The sequence below is a fragment of the Gadus macrocephalus genome, chromosome 14, assembly GCF_031168955.1.
Source record: "Gadus macrocephalus chromosome 14, ASM3116895v1".
Lineage (NCBI taxonomy): Eukaryota > Metazoa > Chordata > Actinopteri > Gadiformes > Gadidae > Gadus > Gadus macrocephalus.
The window spans coordinates 11,788,425-11,800,142 of NC_082395.1; positions in this window are offsets into that span (position 1 = coordinate 11,788,425).

The following is an 11,718-nucleotide window of genomic DNA, read 5'->3' on the forward strand; positions in this document are numbered from 1 at the left end:
GGAATCCTGGTTGGCAAACTGGAATAGGCTGTCAAACTGCATTGTACACAATGTGGCGATTGTAGTTCATATGTACCTCTTACCCTAGTCTCTTCAATCAAACTTTACCTTGCTAATCTAACAATATACCAAATCTGTATTTGGGGTTGATTCTGTACATACATAACTATTGGCCACTCTCTCTGATCATTACTGTTTTATTGGGATTTGACCCTTACCATTGACCTCAAATGTATGGCCCTTAATGTAACTATTACTTGTGGAAGCGTGCACCCTTCTGTTAATAAGTCAACATTTGTATTTATGCTACCTACCGTTCCCATCACATTTATTGCTGTTCCTATGGTTATTGCACCTTACTTGCTATTTAACCTTGTTAATCTTATTGAATTTATTAGCATTTTGCACTCTATTTATTTGCTCCTTTCCCACATTGTATTACAACTGCCGCACAATTATTTCCCTTGTGATATTTTCTAATCTAAAGTCTGATGGCAGACAGCTCAAATCTGGGTGAACTGGCAGTTCTATTTATTTTGTTTCATATTTGTGTCGACCAATGATGTTCATGGAAGGTGGATCGTGGATCTGGAAGTGCGTAACTGGCCTTTAATGGCTGACACAAACTCAGCCAGTACTATTAGACCAAAAGAAAGGGTCTGAAAATGTTTTGAATCAACACTGTGTAGACTGACTACTGTAGAAATTAAATACCCGTCTGAAAGCTTTTTCCACTGGCCCAAATCAGTTTATTTTTCGTTAAAGTATCTCCGTAAAGAAAGTGGAAAAAGGCATTTATTTGCCCCTTCTGTATTGTACTCCCCTCTCCCCAAGAAGTCCTGCGAGAAGGATTGCTGATGCCCAAATTATCCTTATCCTGAGAACGTTTTTTAAGGTAGTATGTATGTAGCGCAAAGCCAGCCACTATTTTGCAGGTCATAAGTATGGACCCCTAACCCCCCATGTTGTTTGTAGCTTGAAGCCAGGCCCTATGTTTCAGGTCTTATGTATGTACGCCTAACTCTTACCCTGTGTTTTAGGTCTTATGTATTTACCCCCGAACCCGGGCCCTATGTTTCAGGTATTGTGCATGTACCCATACCCTTACCCTATGTTTCAGGTCATATGTCTGTACCTCTGACCCTATGTTTCAGGTCATATTGATGTGCCCGGAACACAAACCATATATTGCAGGTCATATATATGTACACCTTACCCTCATCCAATTCTCTATACACCCTCATAATAGAGCCTAAAAATGCTAGTGTCCCCCCATGCCCCCCACACACACACACACTGGAAAGTCCTTCTGAAATGACAGTAAATACTTAATGCCGTCGACAAGCGAGTAATTATGATCACTCCCAAGCGATCAGCTTTCCAGATTGGCTTCATTGTGTTTCCCCTTCGTGGAAATCAAACAACGCAAGACAAAGCACAGTGGGCGTTGGGTTACAGAGGGCTGGGTGAACACGGCGGGCCATGTTTCCCAAGATATGAGACCTAATACCCCCCAGCTGCCCCCCATACGCTCACCCCCCCCCCCCCCCCCCCCATCACCCTTCATAAGACAATCTACACATTATTCAGCTGCTGGAAATCACTTTGATCAGATTGGTCTCCCCGATGCAGTGAAGGGAGCCCACATAATCCAGTATCAGCCTTTTCATCCTCTTATGGATTTTGTTACTCATTTCCTTAATTCTCCTTTCCCCCTCTCCCCCCCCCAGTCAGCCCACCCCCTCCTCCCTCTTTGTAGCAGTCAGCCAACCAGCACAGGGGAGTGGGGAGTGTGTCGGCTGTAGGGCTGTGTGTTCTGTATTATGTTTGTTGGCCACTGGGTGGTTTTATTTATAGTGTGTTTGCACTAACTTTGTACTAACTGTGTGGTGTGTTTTGAGTTTAATTGTGAGTGTAGTGTGTATTATGGAGCATATACATTGTTTATGTTGTACTGTGTGCTGTATATTGAATCTCTGTGTGTGTGTGTGTGTGTGTGTGTGTGTGTGTGTGTGTGTGTGTGTGTGTGTGTGTGGGTGTGTGTGTGTGTGTGTGTGTGTGTTTTTGTATCTGGGTGTGTTTTTGTGTATGTGTGTTGCGTTCTGTGTCTGTGGTTTTGTGTTGCGTTAGATACAGTGTAAAGTCTGATTGGGGCGTTTCTCTGGAATAGTTCCATCAGCTTCCTTTCATGGTTACCGTGACAACACATATAAAGCAGAACATAATAACCCATAATCATTCAGTAATTAACTCAATGATGAGAGAAGAAAACAAATGAGACAGTATAATTACTGAACAATTAAGGTGAAATATCCAAGACAGCGGAAATCACTTTAAAAAATATATTGTGAGCAACAAACTCCATCATTCTGTGACTCTTACTCTAGATTTAGCAAAATAGAATGTACTTTTAACATCAGTTTTCTGTTCTTTTGTTGTTTTAACCCCAGGGCAAAAAGGACATTATATGCACTGCGACATGTCCAGATGGTCCCTAAACCTGCTAGCAACGCCTCAGCACATAAAGACTTCATGAAACCTTCTTTCTCCCTTAGGATTAACATGGATGGCTAGAGATGGGTCAAGCCAAGTCAGAAACATTCATTCTGTGGCCCAGTTCCGGGAATTACTTTAACTACAATACTTTTTGGATCTACATTTCTACTTCTCTTAACTGTGTTTGTATTGAGTGTATATTTATATCATTATATTGTTTGATTTTTGTAGCATACTATTATTGTAACGCACTTTAGAAAGTCTGCCTTGTCTTATATTTGTTATGGTATTTTTGCAAAATTTAATATGTGCATCCATACATTGAAATTGACGTTATACATGTAGGCTATTTGAAAGATAAAGACAGCTCTCAGTGATATCAATGACAATGGTGATACACATATAGTCCACAGTCCCAATCAGATCTACAGAACAAGATGAAAAGATGGAGAAGAAGAAGGAAGGAAGAGAGCCCTCTTTCTTCTCTCCAAGACGCTCCGACAGTCCAACCCCTACTGCCTGACCCAGTTCCTTGAGGCTATTGTTCAAACCCTCTGCTTCGATGTGCCCTGGGTCGTCTGTCCGACCCGGGGCACATAAAAGCAGTGTCTGAACAGTAGCATTGTCAGCCGGTTAGTGTTCATGATGTCATGATGTGACATTGTTTTGTTGCTTCACTGCGTTTCGGTGCCAAGATTCAGAGCGTGTGATCAAGTGAAAAGATGGAAGAGGGTCATCTCTAGGGGTGTGTCTGTAAGGGGGAAGGGGGGGGGGATGCACTCACTGCTTCTCATCTGCTGCACAGACAGAGAAGACACCACTGATTTGATCTTATGAATAGGACGATTACTGTAGAACTTGGGTGGTTTTAGTTTATGATAGGGTTTATGTAAAAATGTACTGTAACATGTACTGCCACAACAAAAAAACATGCATCCATGTTCACACACACACACACACACATAGACGGACAGAATCAAACATACATGCACATAAAAACACACATCTTTGTGAATGCATGTGCGTGCACACACTCACACTCTTACACATGCACATACATACTGCACACACACACACACACACTTGAATTTACATTCACACAAACACATTCACACACACATCCGCAGCTATTCTCAAGAGCTGTGATCCTCCAGGATTAGACAACCCAGACCCATAGTTCAGAGACAGAGCTGTTAGACAACCAAAGGGTTTCATGGGTCTTCTGGCTCCACACTGACAGGAAATACCAGATTTCATTCATCACGACCATTCCAACAGATTGCTTATTTATGTGTATCCAACGCTGCTCTTCCAACTTACATTCACATGACATTTAACATTCAAACTTTTATCCAAAACGAAGTCAAAGCATACAAACAATTTCAGAGTTAAAAAAAAGATGCGTTGCACAACCTATATTTACTAAATAAACAGCTGGAGAGACTGAAGAGTAGCTCTAGGAATCACAACCTGAGGTTAGTTTATATAAATAGTAGCTATAGTAACTCCCTTTCCTGAATCAAGGCACTGGTCTTGCTTTGGGGAAAAAAATAAATAATTGTTGGTGAGCAGCAGTGATAGTGTGCAGTATCTATAGTAATAGTTTAACGGAAGCGGTTAAAAGCTATAGTTTCAGAGTAGTAGTATAGTGGTATATAGTAATAGTGTCCCAATGTAGATGTATAGCAGTTCAGTAGCTAAAGCAGTCGAGCAGTTGTATATCTGTAAAGTGGTCTAGTAATAGTATAACAGTAATTGGAGAGTAGTAAACTAATAGAATAACACTAGCTGTGCGGCAGGTGTGTTGTGCAGAACAGTGTCGTTGTGTAGTAGTGTATCTATCTCAGCTATATGAGTGGGGGGCCGCAGGGGTGAGAAGCACGTAATCTGGGATATCTTGTAATCTGTTGTCCTGCCTTAGGGGAGGAACTGGTCCTTCATTTCCTTTCCTGATTATCATGTGGTCATTAATTATATTCTCTTTGCTCTTCCTCTCTCACACATATATTATGCACACACACTCTCTCGCACACACATACACACACACACACACACACACACACAGGGACAAAGACATGCAGGCAGGAACACACATGCAGACACATAAAAAAGCATGCATACACACACCTCCCACACAGCTACTCATTCACCCTGTAAATGACTGTTGATGCAACATCATTACACTCTGCTTACATCATATGTGCACAGTGGAACAAGCACTAAATGCAGGTCTTCAACGTGCACTCTCTTTTACGCCTGCTTTTCCTGTTCTCTTTTACCGTCTGCTTCTCCTTTTATCCTTTAGTGTCTGCTCATCCTTTCATCTTTTAATGTTTGCTTCTCCTTTTCTTTTGATGCCTGCTTTTACTTTTCCCTTTTACTGTCTGCTTTTCCTATTCTCTTTCAGTTTATTTCTCCTCCTGTCTTTTACTGTCTGCTTCTGTTCCCTTTTAATATCTGCATCTCCTTTTCTTAAACTCCCTCCTGCTCCTGTTCTCTTTTACTGTCTGCTTCTCCTGTTCTCATTTGACGTCTGCTTCTCCTGTTCTCTTTTACTGTCTGCTTCTCCTGTTCTCATTTGACGTCTGCTTCTCCTGTTCTCTTTTACAGTCTCCCATCCTCTCGTACTCTTGTTCACCCTCTCTCCTTATCTGCCATCTGTCCAAGGGTACAGTACCAGTGTTCTGCATACAAACACACACACACACGCACACACACACACACACACACACACACACACACACACACACACACACACACACACACACACACACACACACACACACACACACACACACACACACACACACTCATTAAAAAACTGTTCACTGTTCAATAGTTCACTAGTCTAGATAAGGTTGTGATAGAAACTACAAGCCATTTCTCCTCTCAAACTTTCCTTCTACTTTCATTTGTTTCATTCGACTCGATTTAGATAAAAGTATCTGCTAAATTACTAGAAAGCAAATAAGCATACAGAGGGACATAACAACTGACCAAAGAAAAAATAATTGCTAATAATTGCTCATTGCTTCCGGGTCAAGTAAAGTACGAGTACATCCCCCTTAATCACAGTTACAGTGGCTCCAGTCTCACAGGGCTTCACAGGCCCTGAATATACAACAGGCCCCCTAGCCCTTAGACCTAAAGGACAAGGAGAAACTCCACAAACCCACAGAGAAGAAACCTTGAGAAGGAACACAGAACTTCCAGTGATGGTTCAGAGTGCAATAGGTGCCGTCATGGACAAACAATGTCATAGCATAACAAGCAAAACCCTTTAAATGAATTCAAAACATGTGGTTGTGTAGAGGTGGCAAGTATCAAGCGGCTTGCCCTCAAGTTCCTCACTGCCATGTGTCCCCTATATAAGGACAGGAACCTGGTTACACTACCATGTGTGGTTGTGTGCTCACATGTGGCCAGATAATCAGCCACTGTAGCAGGGTCTCCGTGTTAGAGAAAGAGCTAGCAGAACAAATCTAACCCTCCTGCTGCCGGTCAACAGTCCTATGCACCTCTACGCCACCTCCAAACATCCTCCCCCCCCACCTCCGTTACACCACCTCCTTCAAACCTCCTCTACACACACCCCACACATCATTCCCACCACCCCTTTACCTCCTCAACACCTCCTTCAAACCTCCTCTGCACCTCCTTCAACGGTCTACACCATCTGCTCCACACTGCCTCGACACGTCATCCCAACACCTCCTCTACCCCCCCATCACCTCTACCTCGTCACCATATCATCTCCACATCCCCTCCACATCCCATTCACGTCCTCCTCACCGCGGCCTGGACATCTTCCAACCGTTCTGGACATCTTCCAACGGTCCAACACACGACCAGGGACAGAAAAGCGATGTTTTTTGTCTGACGGTTAGTCTGTTGCTTTCACCGATTCCAACTCAACATTATCACGGTTGTATTGTGGATGTCAATTGACTTTTACTTTGAAAACTCTGAATGTGACACAGTTGTGTGCAGATTGAAGATTTAAGTCTGACACTGAGACAGAATCAAGCCGTTCGTCAACAATAAGGGCCGATCGCTTTCCCTGACAAAGGACTTTAACAACAAGGTGTTCACCACACACTCACCAAACACTTCCCAAACGTCCATTCTATTCATCACTCCCGCTGCGCGCCACGGCTCTGTCCGGCCAGACCAACAAACGGGGCCCATTTGTAAGCTAAATCGTCCTGAGTTGAGGCGCGACGGCAGCTTTGGCGGTAACCAACTCGGACAGCATGTTTGAGGTGTCGGCTACATGGCCCAGTGCACACACTCCAAACCCCCCCATCACCCATTAGTCCTGACAGGCCAGCAGGGTGCTTGTTAGGAGCCCTCTCTCTGCGGTGGTCCTGGAGCTCCTGAGACTACAGGGGGGGGGGGGGGGGTAATCTGTTTACTTTGTTCGAAGGACGAGGGGAGGATGTGGGTTGAGGAGGGATGACCGTCAACTCAAAACAAATAAGTTCCTGGCTGTGAGGAAACACATCGAGAAGATTTCGACATGGGAAAATTATGATCTTAAAGCTTATGCAATATAGTTATGCGGTTATGTAATAGAATAAAGGTGGCGGTTGTGACATGAAGTTATCAGTGTATGTTTTAAAGTTATGAGGTTATGTTACGTTATAAAGTTATGAGGGGTATGTTGTTATGAAGGTATAGGGTTGGGGTTAAACAAAGCCTTAATGCCTATAATAATCCTTAGGTCAATTCAACATAAATATTAATTCAAGTAATGTTCTCCAAACTTATTTTAGAACTATAAAAATGTGTATCCAATTGGTTAAACTATTTGAGACCTGCTTAAACAATGCAGAAACTGAGAATTTTAATAGAGTCTTTTTTGACATGTTTACCATTTTTTAACTACCAAATTGAATTACCGTATGTCTTCTTTTTATCAAAAGAGCTCAAAGGTTCCCCCATTATCTGTCAGAAGACGTTTGTCTTGCGTGTTTAAAACGCCAACATAATTTCATGAGGAGATTAGAGAGAACATTAGTGTCAAAGATGAGCTTCGTTTTTGCAGCACTTTATTCACCTCTACCTCACTCGGCAGGTACACTCTCTCCCCTCTCCTACTCCTCATCTCCCCCCCCCCTCACCTCACGTCACGTCGTCATGCCCTCCCCCTCAGCGCCTCTCCCTATCGCCCCTCTTGCCTCCACCTTCCTCTCCCGTCTCAGCAGGTACGGTGGAAGTGGGTTTAATTGGGGCCAAACGAGGGGACCGGTATGAAGATGGCAGTAAAGCTGTCAGGCAGAAGCCAGCTGAAAGGTTTACGCGTTCAACAAAACAACAGGCGTCTAGCTGGCTGGTGCCGCAACGAGGCTGCACAGCACAATAGAACAGAACAAACTCAGAGAGATACAAAATATAGAAAAAATAAAATAAAATAAAAGAAATATACAAACTAGATACACACAGATAAAAACTATATAAACACAGATTTACAAATTAGATATATACACAGAGAAATACAAACTAGGTATTTCGAGATAGAAACGATACATACACGGTAACACAAACTAGAAATACACAGAGATATAAGTAAAAAAAGATAAAACTTGATATCCACAGAAATACAAACAAGCGATACAAACTACCGGTAGATACACAGCAATATACAAAGTAGATATACAGAAGGATACAAACTACAACACGGAAATATACAAACTAGTTATACAGAAAGATAAAAAGAGATACAAACTTGAAACAGTAAAAGTATGCAGAGATAGACTATGGTTTGCTGGGTGTGTGAACGAGTTGTGAGTTTGATCTGTAAATGGGTGACTTATTTGTTTAGATAAGGAGACATCTTTCTAGGCTGTTTGAAGCAGAAATAAACCACAGTAACAACTGAATCACGGTACAATAACATGAGATGTGTTCATAAAATAAATCATGAATGAATAATGTAACATGAAAAAAAATATGTATTCATCATCTTAACCTGTGCATCTGTTGACCTGCTTTTGACCTGCCTTTAATATGAAGGAATAAGATAAGGATTCCTTCTCTGACTCCGGAGTAGTGGTCAGAAGTCGTTTTGGCATGAAATCCAGGGATCAACAAGTCATGCATGTTAAGAGTATTACATTCTGGTTACACCAACCATTAAATCTGATTTCAAATGACACCACTGGGCATTGTCTAACCTTTGCCACTCCTTTGTGTGAGAGTGTGACATTCTCTGTGACTAACAGACAGCCTACCCTGATTAAAGCCCAACAAGGAAGTTGCAAGCTTTGCAAGACAAATTACATTTGCATGAGATGGAAATGAAACCAACATGTGATTTCGCATTTGTGTGGCTTGTGTGCCAGATGCTGCTTCAAGTATGTCTGTCTTTCAATTACATTTGTTTCACTTTCACAGGCGACCCTCAGACGACCGGAAGACCCTTGGGACCCTCTCTACATCCTGCCATTCTGTCTAATCAATTTCGACAAAAACGCTAAAAACACACCATTTCCCCTTGTGTGTTGTAGACAGAAATGCCAGACAAATAAGGAGTTGTATTTCGTAAGAATTCCCATTTATCTGTGTTTTTTCTTGACGCTACAGTTTCAGAAGCTGTCAGTGTAGAATGTGAGATCACAGCAGTAAAAACAGAAGGAAAAAAACAGAAGGATGAAAAGATGAAAACTTTGACAGCAGCCTGTTGTTCTAAAGTCAGTATGTATGTGCTGTCAGAATGGGTGGGAGGAGGGGTGATGTAGGGTTCCTGGTTCTGTGATTTCATAAAATGATTTGGTTGGTTTCAAATGTATTCTAAATGCGGGCTGGCACGGTGAGGTCCTTGTAAGGGCTGTTTTTAGGAAGGCTGGAATCGTCTTCTCTCTCTCTAGATGACCCACAGGAACTAACCCCTTCGCTCGCTCCCTTCCACTCCACTCTCCCTATCTCCTATTTTCTCGTCCTCCTTCCCCTCTTCTCCACTCTCCCGTCCCTTTCTCCATTTACACACACACACACACACACACACACACACACACACACACACACACACACACACACACACACACACACACACACACACACACACACACACACACACACACACACACACACACACACACACACACACAGACCTCCCTCTCCCTCCTTGTGAGAGCAGCAGGTTAAATGCAGCAGTGGAAGAGAGCTGGCGGGCGGGCTGGAGGGAGGAGAGGGAGTTGGAGTTGTGCTGGTGGATTCAGTGGGGCGGCGTTCCAAAGAGCACACTGGGCCCAGACCTCAGGGGTCACATGTCAGATGTACAAAGGTTCTACAGTGTTGCGTGGGAGGCGGTGGGGGTCACCGCGGCAACGAGGGTCAGGGCAGCGTGGGTCGAGGCATCGCATTTAGGAGCGACGGAGGTGCTTAGAGAGAGCAGGCCAGCTGGGAGACGGAGGAACTAGAGGAGGAGGTATGGGGAGGGGAGGCCATTCCTCCCTCTGTTAGCCAAACTTATCAGGTTGCACTGGGGAGTCAGGGAAGAGAGACCATGTGAGAGGAAACGAAGGAAAGAGAGAGAGACCCTGAGGGAAAAGAGAAAGTGGTTGTAAGAGAACAGGGAGTCAGTGAAAGAGAGACATAGTGCCCGTGAGAAAATGCCCATGAAAGAGAGACCAAGCGAGAAAGATAGAAAGATTCAGAGAGAACTGTTAGGTGTAAGAAGTGTAAGATAAGTAGTCCATCTGTAGTCTCATCATTAGTGTGAGACTTGTGTGGGCTCAGCAAGTATAAATAAGCCTGTACGGTTCTTTGAGTTTCAATGAAACCTCCAAACAGGAAGTGATGTCAGAGAGTATGTTGCAGATCTGCTTAAGGCAGCACAACAAGCAGCTGTGAATGCGATGGTGGAGGGATGGAGAGACAGAAGAAGTGAAGGGATTGTTTGCAGACTCCAAGCTACACTCTGGAGGTTATTTGTAGACCTTTGGGAGTCGAAGGCCCAATCCCATTTCTTACTTTTAGCCCTAACACTCTTTCGAGTGCCAACCGCTTTTCGACCTGCCCCTCTGAAAAGAGTTACAAGATGTATTGGTTGAATCATCCATCGTGAAATGGGACAACCCTAAGAGACCTAGCTACGTCCGCAGTAGTCAGCAGTGGCGTTTAAGTAGACACGTTTTTTTTGGCAGATGATTCTGTTGAGTGGGCTATAGGCATCCTTTTGCGGTTGTCATCAGTAAATCAGCAAACTGCCTCCCTGTTGGGGCAATAGTGGTATTATCACAACGACTTTTGCCATACATCTGATGGAGATAGGAAACATGATAATTTGTGAACCGTTCACAACTTAGAAATTTCCTGTGAACAATCGATCAAACAAGTCATAAAAAAGGACAGCTTCATTACCAGGCCACTTCATGACAGAACAGCGCTGCTCTGTAGGTTAGCAACCCGTGCTCCTTCCCTGCCAGTCTGCATAGATATTGGACAGCGGTAACAAGTGCAGAAACGTAGCTGCTGGACTACGGTCATTGTATGCCTTCAAAAGGGGGATCTGCGTGATTATGATGCTAGCCTTCCAATTTTATGCTTGCTATAAATAAATGGTCCATAATAGTTAATAATAATAAAGTGTAATTGAAATGACATTAAACTAGGACAACATGACGGTTTTGTGTTCGCCACTATCTCGACGATGAATCGCAATTAAGGCATTCAATGAGATTTCTTAAAACATCCGATTTTGATATGCCTGGGAAAACTTCAGTTTGAAGGGCCATGCCAGCCCTACCAGTTGGAACAACCCCTCTCTCCAAACAAGAACACCCTACCCCTACAAGTGAACAGGTAAGATGGAGGGGTAGGGCTTATTGGTAGGGGCGAGGGGTGAATTTGGTCATAGCTTTGCCCCTTACAAGCTGAAAGGCCATCGCAGGGGAAGGTAACCACCGATAGGTTTTCAACACAGCAGTTTTCAAAAGCTGGTCTATAAAATACATTCTTGACACAGACCTGCAGCACCTGTATGTCATACATGGCTCTTACAATCTTAATGTGTTGCAAGTCGTTTTCAGCCTTCAATGTTGTAAATTGAGCCACTAAAACCGTTTTTTGTCCCAGTGAAAAAGCGTTCTCCAGCAATGTCCAGGTAGAATAACTAAAATATGAATACAGTGGAAGATCAAACTACATGGATTATTGAACAAATCGAAAAGCCAATCTAATCCTCGTCTGCATCTTTCAATGAAAGAATCCACCAAAACT